Genomic DNA, 13,580 nt, shown 5'->3' with positions numbered 1-13,580 from the left:
TTGACCTTGGGGTGGTTGGAAACCTTGACTCGAGTACTAACCTTGGGGTAGATACCCTTGAGGTAAGTACTGATACTAGGGTTGACCTTGAGGTATAAATTGATACTGAGGTTGACCTTGGGGTACGTAATGAGGCTGGGGTTGACCTTGAGGAATGTACTGCACCATGGGTACATACTGTCCTTGAGGTTGCCCCCCAGAGACAATTTGTGTACCTTGAGGTTGCCCCCCAGGCGTTAATTGAGGCTGCCCCCCAGTCAGTAACTGGCCACCTTGAGGTTGAGAACTGGGAATTGAACCTGACATCATGTAAATGTCTCCTACGCTCAACGTTTTATTACCATTGTTTCCAGTTAATAACCCATGTTCAATGGGTTGAGGAGATGCTCCCGCAAAAGTACCAGAAAGTGACTGATACCCAGAGGGAACAGAAGGACCGCCGTACAAAAAGGATTCAAGCGATTGAGTAAACATGGATGACTGACCAAACATATTTACAGGAGTATAAATACCTCTAGGTGGATAAGGAGCACGAGGTGGAGAAAAACTTAACCCTGAGTTGTCCAAATAATTAGTTAAAGAAAGATACCAAGTAGTACTTCTAGGTGGACTGTAAAAAATGGATTCACGCTCCCTTAGATCAATAGTAGGTTGATTTTCACGGATAGGGACGCCTATTTCTTCTTCTGGAGCAAGTTCTTCAATAGCTATTAAACCAGAAGGAAGATTTTCGGTGATGACTCTTTCTACCCTAGGTGAATCAGGAGCACTAGAAGTTGGAGAGACTAACGCCAATGTTGGAGTAACAAGTTCAGATATCTCAGGTTCTTCGCCTATATCACTAGTAGATGAAAAACTACCAGCAAGCTCGGAAACTGCAATAGCTTCAGGATTATAACCTGTTTCTAAAGCTTGGTAATCAGGATGAACTACCAACGAAGACTCTCCTTCTTCAGGTGAACCTACTTTACTGCCACTAGGAGTTACGAGGACTTTCAAACCTTCGTAATGACCCGGGACGTCTTCAGGAGGTTGGCCCCGAAGTCTACGGGACTTCCTCAACAAATCGGCCACAGTTACAACCTCAGGAGACTGGCCCCGAAGTCTACGGGGTTGTCTCGGTAATTCAGCCACAGTTAAAACTTTTAACTACTGCACACGCAAACAAAGTAAAATCTCAAAGCAAACCGCCTAAAGTCTCTAAAGAACCAAACAAATTCGAATCACACGCCTAAAGAATCTAGGGCGTCAAACCATACACAAAAAGTAACCTTCTGGACCGAAAACACTAGTTGGTGATGAAATCCAACATCGCAGAATTCAGTACAGAAGTGGCGGGTGGAACAGTTACCCCAACAACCTGCTTAATGAATAGACTGGCACAAGTTCCTCCACTTTAACCGTCTCGAGTGAAGTGAACCCCCCGGAAAATCCAAGTGAGTCTAGCCGACGTCTGCTCCAGGTACAGTGGGATCTTCCCTCCACCGTCACCTTGGGTAGAACCCTAAAGATAATGGTCACTAAGGTTACCAACAGCAACAAATATACCTGGGGGAACAGTCTATGATCTGATAGCACGCAAGGGCAGAGTATCAAGCTCAATCCCCTTGTCGGCTCCTTGAAAATAATCCAAGGTTTACTGACAAGTGACCCCAGGCTCCTCGACAATGGTTAATCCGAGGTTAATCTGGCGTCGTTCCCAATGAAGGAGGATTGATCCCCTCACTGGTTCGGACACGATCTCGTGCTTCTCCTTTAAGAGGAGCTTTCCCAGAGCATAAATGTAACTATTGGATTTATCCTACCACAAGATGAGCTAATTGTTTGGTTTTGCTATCTTGGAGAGTTAATTACTCTCCTACTCCAAGACACTAGCCTGATCTATATTGGTGTTTCAGAGCCCTAGTAAATAAAAAGTTACTAAGTTAATTTTACTTTAAGCGTTAATTTTTATGGCTTTTCTTTAGGACAAAAGGTAGTGGAGATGAAACTGATGGTGTGTAGACTCGACTCAAATCCACTAAAAAGATGCACCTAAGATGATTTAAACTATCTTTCCTTTTCAATGAATTCCCTAGCTAAGAGAGTTGGAGAATGCAAAATTTATAAAGACAACTTTCTTGGCAATGAAAATCAAAGAAACAATCTCTTTATCTTTTCCAAAGCATACAACACATGACCACTAATTATTTCACGAAAACTTCCTTTCTCTTTTCAAAGACTTCAAACGCTACTAAAACAAACTTTCCTCAAAAGAGATTTTTGTATTTTTCCCTATTTTAACAAAGCATGTAAAACTACTTAACAAAAATCAACTTTAAAAAATCTATGAAAATCAAATCAATTTTACCTAAAAGCAAATCTAAGAGAAATTTACCTAAAAGCAAATCTAATGAGGTAAAAGCCTACAAAATATAATTCCAGGATGTTTTACTCAGTTACAATTCAACCAAGGACTAGTTCATGCAGAATCATAAACCAGTCAAAAACAAAAATGAAAAGCTTTTGTTCTTTTTCTTAAGAATGAAATTCACAGCTTTAACAAACAAGCTCTCTCGAAATTCCGCAAAGAGACAACACAAAGGTAGGTTTCTCACAAAGGTGGATTTTATGAAAGGTCCGACTCCTAAGAAGACTGAAAAGACCAGGGATATCCAAGGTTTTTACAACTTCTAAAGCCAAAGTCACTACAGGACCAATACAAAAATCAAACCTAGGGCTAGAACTTCTATGAACTTCACTAAAACCCTTGATGCTAATGAAACAAGCTTAGATGAAGACTTCTGACAGATAACCAATGGATCTGGGCAGCAAAAACAAACTATAAACAAAATCTAATGGGTAAAAAGGAAAAAATGGAATTTTCTAAACTTTTGACAGGGGTACGCAGGCAGCCTGTTTGCACAGGTGCGGCCACGCTCTGTGTACAAAGCAGAAGTGCGTACAGGTACGCACTGTGCTTAACGCAGAGGGTGCGTACTACTCTCAAAACCAAGAAAAATAAAAACTAACTTAACCCTAAGCTATTCCACCCAAATTCACAGTCAATCAGCCAAAAACCAGAAAGAAATCAACTTTTCTCAAATCAACGTATCAATCAAAAGAGAAATCAATCAAATCCATGGATTCCCCAGTGGAGTCGCCATTTTATCATGCGAAAAGAGTCAATTTTGCGGACAAAACCGACCTCCCTAGAAGCTAAGGCTTTCTAGTGACAAACAAAACAATCAAGCACTATCTTTCCCTAAATATGCATTTAAAATACAAGCAACCAGGTGTTTAAAGCATACCTTTTAGTCCAACGCTGTTTGTAGCAGCCAAGCCTCTCCGATCCAGATGAGCTCCTCCTTCTCCTTGAAGCCTGCATTCACTAACAAGCAAACGTTTACATAGCACCTGAATAACTCATATAATAAAACATATTCATCATAAAGACCAAGGAGTATATGAAACAAATTAGATATAACAACTTGTTGAGAAAAATGAACTTAATTGTATTAATCGGAAATAAAAGAAACCATTACAACCAGTGCCTTGGTGTTGTGCAGGTCCCTCCCAGGGTCCAGCAAGAGTTCTCATTTACTTTGATCAGCTCACCCACTTCCAAATGAAGCTAAGAAAGGATGGGAATCTCTCCTCTCAAGCTCTATAAGGGAGTCCTAATTTCAGCAGCATCTACCCTTAGGAATGTTCAGCTTTCAACCTCCCCTCCCTCTGGCCCTGTTATCACAAAATCAGGTACTGAGGGCTGCCAATCAGTAAGATTTTATGTAACTATTTCAGACCAGACTCTTGGCTAAGGATTAGCCTCCCTAACCTGAGAGGGCTCTCTCAAAACAAACTACTGATTATGATTAACACTAAGAGGGCTAACTCTTGAAATGAAAACTTTAATAAACATGCTGGTTGGACAGGCAACATAAGATTTCTTCCATTGGGTTCATGGAGTCAAACACCATTTCAGTAAACCATAAACTACACATTCATGGAAGTCAGGGCATGTAAAGTCTAAACACTCAAAACATTTCTCAAATGAACCTCAACTCATAAATATACACAGAAAATCTGAGCAACTAGGTGAATTCAGAGTGATTGTATATCTATAGAGCTGGAAAACATAAAAGATAAGACAAAGCCACATACATCTTGAGCATCTGAACAAAGTATGAATCCTGAGAAGAACAAAGTAGTCTATTATATTACTATAACAAGTCTTTACATAAGCCAATATAAACTCTGTTTTTTCCAAAAGACATCCAACCCCAATTACATCCCAGTTTGATACATATATAGGACTACATGCTTAACCACCTCGAGCTTCCTCCTCCAGCATGAGGGGAGCATCGAAGGTTGCTATTAACTATCCTTATCTATTGTATAACTAATTCATTAATTACATGATTGCTGAACTGTAATTACAAATGATCTTAATTTACTCAAAACCCAAAATCTGTCCTCCTCGTAGCATGATGCTTTTCTGAGTCTTGACACATGTCCTCTATCTACTTTGGTTGAAGTATCTTGGAGGAGAATACACTGAACGAGCTGGCTTTGGATTCTTGTTGCGCAGATGGCTCATTAATTAACCAAAAGATGTGCTCTGTTTTCACGGTCCCTGTCTCCCAACATTCTTCATTTCTTAAAGAACATGTCCGCTGCTCTCTAATTCTTCATAAACAACGCATATCACCATACTTTCCAATGAGATGGAAGCCTTGTGGACTGAACAGGTGTACAAACCAAAAACTTCGGTAACCCTACCAGAACCCTAACAATTCGGTCATAAAGTACCTTTAACAAGGCTTTAGCCAAAAACAAAATATTTCACCTTTTCTCCAAAACGCACACCTGTCATTCTCTGAATAGCTAGGGGAGTCTTTTATGGTTTCCATTATGTCCTTGAGGCTTTTCCTTCAAAAATTTGCTGACCTCATCATTAAACTCCTTGTTTTTCTTATAAAACAGCACCTACAGCAGTTTCGTAGCGCGCTACGAAACTGCTGTTTTTGCTAAAACAGAGTATATTTGCATTGAGGAATTTACTGCTTGAGACCATACTCAATAAAAATCACTGCATCATTCACATTTAGAACCAGGGCTGCCAAATAGGTTTACTGTGTCCAGGCAAAGAACTATATTTTGCAGAATGTTAATTCCATGGCATTGATGTTATAAGTTTCAGAGATATTTGAATATAACATAAGCTCTTTGGGTATCTATAAAATACTTGGCAAAGCATAGTCAGAGCTGTTAAGGCAATTATCAAGACGGTAACCTTCATCTTAGCAAACATTTGAATTCCAGGGATATGCCCAAATCTAGATCAGATATAACTGTTTATGAATGTCACTTAACTGTTACTGCAACTGAAGAGTTTGCATCCATGTCGCAACATTGAGAGACTTTAGTTTCCAGCACTCCTAGTCTGAAACCATTTGTGAAGTACCCCATCTCAAACCAGTACTCTCCATTTCAAGTTCCTCTAAATGGTGATAATCCTTTAGCAGGCAAAAGAAGCTTGAATCTAAGATTCCTGCTGCAGTGATACCTTTATACCCAGTTAAAATCAAACTTTTCAAACGAAGTTGAGGCTCTCCCATGGAAAGAAATAATTCATTGGATATCGTTAGAAGAGAAAGGTCAAGGTATTGCAAATTGTTTGCAGCAATGAAAAAAAACTTTTGATTCCGAAAGAAGAAACTCTGGTTTCATTTACTGCTAAAGGAGCAAGTTCTAGACACTGTGAGGCGGTCAATTTGAAGTCCTCTATCGCTGATAAAAGGGCAATCAGATACAATAATCTCTTTCAGATGCACACAACCGAATGATAGAGGAACATAACTGTTCTTGGACCCACATCCAGATTTGGTTTAGGAAATATGGCGCTGTAGAGCTCTGTCAAGTCCAGCCTTGCGCTTTTGCACCCGAGCATCATTGATAGCCCTAAACCGCTTCAGAATAATCTTAAAAGGTGTTTTAGCCATCTGATTCTCTAGTGCATATTCTGCATAATTAGAATATCCCAGCCCGCGTGCCATCTTATGCCTTAATTGGATCAATTCTTCAAGGATCTTTGTATTCTCCGTCAAGCATCTTTAATCTTTTGGAACCAATAAAACTTCACCTTTTGCATGCTCTTCTGTCCTTGAAACATCCTCATTGCCATTATTCACACAAACAGACACAGTTTTACCATCGTCTTGTGTTTCCATGCTTATGGCATCAACTTCATCAGAAACGGAAGCAGCTTCAGCAGCATATGCGGACATTGCCTCTAAAGCACGATGAATTCTTTTTGAGGGTGGTAGTGCAGCTTCATCATCTGATGGCAATGCATCCTGTGGGGTATGCTTACCTGGAGCGCCCTCCACTGTCTTTGGCACGTTATCTTCGTTGAGATCTTCCTGTGTTTTACTACACTCCTTTCTCAGACGAGCTCTCACCCTTTCAATAGTTTCCTGTGTGTATGAAAATTTATGTGCCGGTGCCTTTGTCGGTGAAAGAACTAATGAACGAACAGCTAGTACCGTTTGCCAAATCTTAACATTTCAAAAACTCATCACTGACACGTACACGATCCCACAACCATGTATACTTGAAGATGACACATGCACTACCTTTTAGTCGATAACCAGCTTCTACTTCACGAGAGGAATTCACACTTATACAAGCATTTTTATCCTGAGAAACGTTCTTATCATCATAAAGAGCCTGAAGAACCTCAGACAACGGTGGAGCTGACATCATCGCCTTGATATCTTCAATCTTATCTGAAAGATCTGACATTAGACCTTTAAGCACATCAACCTCGTCCACAGCAGTTGTAGCCAATGTACCAGTATGGAGATCTCCCTCGGGAACATTATTTGTCTGTGCATATTTGCCAGAACTTTCATCTTTGGATGTCTCAGCTTCATTTCTAAAACATAGTTGTGAAATATGACGACTGTTGGGTTCTTCCAAGCGTTCTAATATAGAAAGAGCTCTCAATTAATCACTTGCAGAAGTCTGAAAAACCTCCCTTTCCAATGATGCATCTTCTAAGGCACTATACCACGACCAGCATCTTCTAAATCTTGATATGCTTTCCTTCTTATGATTGGCACCTTATTCAAAAGCCACCTGTAAAATGCATACACCCCAGAGCTATTTTGCATGACAGTTGCTATGGATTCGAACAAATCCCCAGTTTCGTAGCGCGCTACGAAATCACCTAAACAGGTAGCGCTGCGAAACTGCTAAAAAGGATTCATGCGCTGCGAAAACACCTTGTCCTTAAGCTAGGCTAAAAATTTTTGGCAACAGAATTTTCAGTGATAACAGGCCCAATGCCTGTATTTATAATGCTTTGGAGGAAGTTAATCAGGTCCACCATCAATGGGATAAGCCCCTCTTTCAATGGGATAGCTCCCCTCTTGATGGGATAAGTTCCTCTTTCTTTGGGATGCATGAACCATCTGGAGGCGCTCAATCCACGTCAAACCATCTTCTAGAATGCTCTAAATTCGACCACAAGTAACTTTTTTGAAGTAAAACTTGCGCCTTTTGACCTTTACAGGAGTACACACCCATACCTTTACAGACAGAGCGTACCAGTACGTAGGTATTATGAACTTAAGGTGCGTACACGTAGTTAAGGGTAAGAGAAACTGCGTAACCAGAGTTATATTGATTTTTAAGGACTTTCTCTCTTTCTTGGAGTTTGACATGAGGAGCAGAGGTATAAGACTTGCCAAGGAGGACAGTATGACAGTTGATGGAGCCATACTGACTAAAAATAGTCATGGTAACAAATTTTAGTGTAACAAACACAATTCTCACAAAATTTTAAATCAACATGCTTCAAACCTAGCAACAAATTTCTTGAGTGAAGACTCTGCATCCCCTTCTCACTCATCTGCCCGAGCCTATGATGCCACAATGTTGTATCTTCTCCTGTAGAGGTTAAAGCATTAATAGAAATAGAAATACCATTGCATAAATACAATGTACCAACCTTTCTCCTTTCACTATTACCAGGGATCCTTTAGTGACCTTCCAAGTTTTATCTGTGAAAGTAGTTATGCAACCTTCACCTCCCAACTTCCCTATTGAAATCAGATTTTTCTTTAGATCTAAAACATGCCTTACCTCTTTCAATAGCCACTAATTTCCATTTTGTTGTTTTATGAAAATTGTACCCATTCCAATGATTTTACAGGGTTTATCATCACCCAATCGAACCTGTGCAAAATCTCCTTGAAAATAATCATAAAAATGTTTCCTATCAGGTGTGGCATGGAATGAGGCCCCTGAATCGACCACCCAGGCATCAATAATATTTTCTAATGAAAGAATCAAAGCATCTTGCAACACATCACCTGTTACATTCGCTTCATGATTATTTTCTTGTTATGCATCTCCTTCTTTTCCCTTTCGAGACTTGCAGTCTTTATTCAGGTGTCCTTTCTTCCCGCATTTCTAGCACAATATCCCCGATCTAGACTTTGTTTCTGGGAAAATTAGTGTCATGTCGAATGAATAACCCTCTAGGTTTGGTATCTAACCTAGAAACAACATTTTAAAGCAATTCAATGATCTTTCCTATGAGTGATAGATAAGAGAAAGATTGTAGAGGACCAACCTGGAACTTTCGCTTGATCCTCGCTTGATCTCCCTCTCCTTTCACTGATCTCATAACTCCTCCCCATACTTAACATGCTTGGAGAGTACCTGCATAGCTACAACAACAAAGAACTGTCAAAGCATCGTGATCTATCACAACATAAACATTATAGAATCAGAGATATAATGAACATATGAAAGCATTTACAATTATCACAATCAATTGGGAAAAATATCGAAGAACTTTATTGATAATAAGGAGAATTAAAACCCAGTTGTCTAATCCAATGCCATCCTCCCAGCTTCAATACTTCTTCACCTCATGAATTAGCAAGAACACACCAACAGTAATGTAATGCTCTCTCCTCAATGCTGAAACTAACAGCACTTCCTTACAATTCACAACAATTCAGCCTTCTGATCTCTTGGATGGGAGATCCTTTTATAGATGATTACAAGAGGGTGAGTCATCATTGGGGATGATGAATGCCATTCCATTTGTTGAAATTAGTTCCACAAGAGAGGGGAATTGGATATGGTTTCCTAGTTCCCTTAGTCATCCTTGGGCGAATTCAGAGAGGCAAGTGGCATAGGAGAAGTTTCTAGAAGATCCCATGAGCAACAAACTAACAAACTATCCCAAAAATATATCCAACCTCACCCATCGCACTTAATAAAGGACCAAACTATGATGCATCTTATTTTGACAGTGTAGTAGGTGAGATGCATCTCACCCTAACACAAGGCCTTCAGATATGGTTCAGTTTTAGGCACTTTCTGGATGATTTTTGAGATGGAACTTTTGGGGAATGAAGCATTCAGATGACTATGTTTCTTTAGGGTATAAAACAACTCCTTTAAGGGTTAATGAGCCCTAATATCATTGACATATGAGCTTGGGGTTGATGTGCCCAAATATGTCTATAACAGTTGCCCCCTAAAGCATGAGGTTGTAAATGTTCATGTTGGGTGAAATGCTTTATCATGAGGATCAGAATTTTTGAACTGGAAGGTGACCTGCATAAATTACAATACAATACATCATGATAATATGATTTTTCATGAACTAGCTGAGGGAGGAATTCCCATGCTCAGCTTTATAAATTTTCATATCATGTACATAGATCAAATAGTCGTCTGCAGATACAGACTTGTGATTCTACAGATATAGAGTCATAATCCATGATTAGGATGACCATTTGTGTAGAGCTTTTGTACATTTGAGGTTTTTGTATCCTTGAATATATCGCAACCCAGATGGATGAAACTAGATCCAGGGTCTTCAAACTCATTCAATCTTCGCTTGATGTACAAGTCAAACCATGTGAAGAGATGTTATGAGGTCGAACATGGAAAGACATCGCCTAATTACCAGCCAATGATGTGAGCTGTTAATAGACGCGAGAGTGATCACCGATAATGATAATGATCCTCAAGGTACTATAGTACATTTCACGTGGTGTGAATACATGACCCAATGCTGAAGACCACGCAAAATCTTTCGGTTGAAGGCCATTGATGTCAACCTATCGTCGAAAGAGAGAAACTTGCCATTGATGTAAACAAGCTTCAAAGCACTGGAAGGGTGTTTCTAAGTCAACTTCTTGGATAATGAGTTGATGTTGATAAGAAGCGACTTGTCATAGGAGGGCCTTGATGTATCCCACATCTATGACATGAAATGAAGCAAATGATTTCTAGAGGTGAAAATGAACTGACAACATAAGTTCCAGGAATGGTAGTCATGAAAAATGAAGATTGGAGGTATTGCAGTGTATGAGACATTAACTGGATGACTTCTCTTGAACATATCGGTGACACTAAGATGAATTAGTAGCGTTAACCCCAAAATATGGATGGTATGATGACTGGTGAATGGAATAACCCAACCCAACTTAATCACGAAGATGAAGTGAGAGTATCATGTTCAAGAGCGACTTGCTACCATAAATTCTTCAATATTTTCCCCTTTTTCCCCAGTCATTGCTGACCAGTACCTCTTTAATTTTTATCAAGCTTGAGGAGGATACCATATTCTTGTTCTATAATTCGCCCTTCAAGAAAACCCATAGCTATTTGATTTTTTAACGAGTCTAGCAACGATGAAACTCGGTCTTGTCTAGATGGACAAGTTTGTCACTATTATTTTAATGAGTCTAACGACAAGGATAACTTGATCCTTTTCATATTTATAGAGTTTGAAAAGAGACGAAAAGAAAACTCTATAAGTTATTTTTCGTAAAGTAATCCCTCAGGTCCAAAAAAGGATAAAATAATACAAGAGAGATGTCGTTTCCAATACTTTAATGAGATGGAATGGACAAGCGCTCAACTATCTTTTCTTGTTTAGAGAGTCTGAAAAGAGTTTAAAGAGTACTCTATTTTGAGGAACGAGTGGTGTCTGGGATAGCAACTAGTTTTAGTGATGTTGGAACTTCTCAAAACATGTTGATTGATGTGAAGAGGCTGGCTAATAAGACCACTCATTGCAACTATTCCTCAAAAAGGGTAAACAACCAAGTAAAAGTGTATGATCGGCCAAAGAGATGGTGGTGATGGAATGATACCAAGGCTCATCTGATAAAAGAGGCTGATAGAATGGAAATTACAAGGGTTAAAAATTGAAAATGGGTTCATTTTTAGACAATCTTGAACCATAGGGAACTATGGTTGGAACTAGTTTCATTTTTACAAAAGTTTGAAATGAGAAAAAGCTTTGCTTGATACTGGTTTCATTTTTACACAAGATTGAAACAAGGAAAAACTATGCTTGAAATTGGTTTACATGCCCCTAGCATGATGAAAGGGAGAGTCTCCTATAACCAGATGGGAGTCACTGCGGTGAAGCAGGATGGTTATCCAACACCTATTTGGCTTTGTCCAGATAGGGACAAAGGTGAATGGGGTGATTCCCTTCACATAATCTACAAGCTCGAATGAGGAACCTAACTTTACCATTAGGTGCATGCCTCCTAAGCTTCATTACATTCACCTAAGTAGACTACTCGTGGTTATTAGGTGGATGGAATGAAGGTTCATATACGAGATCAAGTGAAAGACTCGGCTAGGATTTTACGAGATCTAATCAAAGACTCGACTTGGAACTTTGCTCCAGGGGTCCTTGTTTCATTTTTTTTAACGAGCTTGAGACAAGACAAGGAACTCTGCTCATACCCTTTTGTTTCATTTTTTAATGAGGTTGGCACAAGATAAGGAACTATTAATATACTAATAATAATAATACATTGATTGTGTTAATACTAAAATAATATTTAGTGTATTAATATTGTAGAGGACCAACTTGGAACTTTCCCTTGATCCTCGCTTGATCTCCCTCTCCTTTGACCGATCCCGTAACTCCTCCCCATACTTAACACGCTTGGAGAGTACCTGCACAGCTACAGAAAAATGAACTGTCAAAGCATTGTGATCTATCACAACATAAACATTATAGAATCAAAGATATAATGAACATATGAAATCATTTACAATTAACACAATCAATTTGGAAAATCATGAAGAAATTTATTGATAATAAGGAGAATTACAACCCAGTTGTCTAATCTAGTGCCATCCTCCCAGCTTCAATCCTTCTTCACCTCATGAATTAGCAAGAACACACCAATAGTAATGCAATGCTCTCTCCTCAATACTGAAACTAACAACACTTCCTGACAATTCACAACAATTTATCCTTTTGATCTCTTGGATGGGAGATCCTTTTATAGATGATTGCAAGAGGGTGAGTCATCATTGGGGATGATGAATGCCATTCCATTTGTTGAAATTAGTTCCACAAGAGAGGGGAATTGGAGATGGTTTCCTAGTTCCCTTAGTCATCCTTGGGCGAATTCAGAGAGGCAAGTGGCATAGGAGAAGTTTCTAGAAGATCCCATGAGCAATCGACTAACAAACTGTCCCAGAAATATATCCAACCTCACCCATCACACTTACTAAAGGGCCAAACTGTGATGCATCTTATTTTGACAGTGCAGCAGGTGACATGCATCTTACCCTAACACAAGGCCTTCAGATATGGTTCAATTTTAGGCACTTTCTAGATGATTTTTGAGATGGAACTTTTGGGGAATGAATTATTCAGATGACTAAGTTTCTTTAGGGTATAAAATAGCTCTTTTAGGGGTTTATGAGCCCTAATATCATTGACATATGAGTTTGGGGTTGATGTGCCCAAATATTCTTATAACAGACTTGGATCTACCTTTTCTTGACTTATTGCAATATCCAGGGCTCTTTCCTCTTTCCATTTTTCTTCCCCTAGTCTCTGCAGTCAAAGAATTACCTGATGTCTCACTGAAGCTTTTCCATCACATTTCCTTGCTAAGGATTACACTAACAACATAATCAAACTTTAAGGTACTAGATCCAAAGACAGAGTTACTAATGGCCATAACTAAACCATTCCAACTTTCTGGCAATGAGCACAGAAATAACAGAGCCCTAACTTCATCATCAAAAGTTGCCCCTACAGAACTTAACCGGCTAGTAACGGTATTAAACTCATTTAAATGATCAGCAACAGATCCACCTTCTGACATCTTCATATTAAATAAATGCTTCATAAGAAATACCTTATTTAAGGCCAAGGGTTTTTCATATAGTTTGGCCAATGTCGACATTAAACCCTCTGTTGTCGTTTCCTTTGAAATATTAAATGCTACCGACGCTGCTAGGCACAGTCGTATTATTCCAAGTGCTTTTTAGTCGAGAATATCCCATTCTGTGTCTATCATACTCGTCAGCTTCTTTGTCTTTCCGCTCGATGGTTGGTACAGATCTCTCTGGTACAAATAATCTTCCATCTGCATCTTCCGCAGTTGGTAGTTTTTGCCATTAAATTTTTCAAAACTAAATCTACCATCTTTCGCCATTTCTCCCACTCGAACCAGGAACCCTTCTCTCCTGTGAGTTTATGAGCCAAAAATACCTTCGGCTCTGATACTAGTTGTTAGTGA

Source organism: Pinus tabuliformis, chromosome Q (assembly GCF_031772625.1).
Source record: "Pinus tabuliformis cultivar Carrire ecotype Pingquan chromosome Q, CPIR1, whole genome shotgun sequence".
Lineage (NCBI taxonomy): Eukaryota > Viridiplantae > Streptophyta > Pinopsida > Pinales > Pinaceae > Pinus > Pinus tabuliformis.
Note: the sequence above shows the minus strand (reverse complement) of the source record.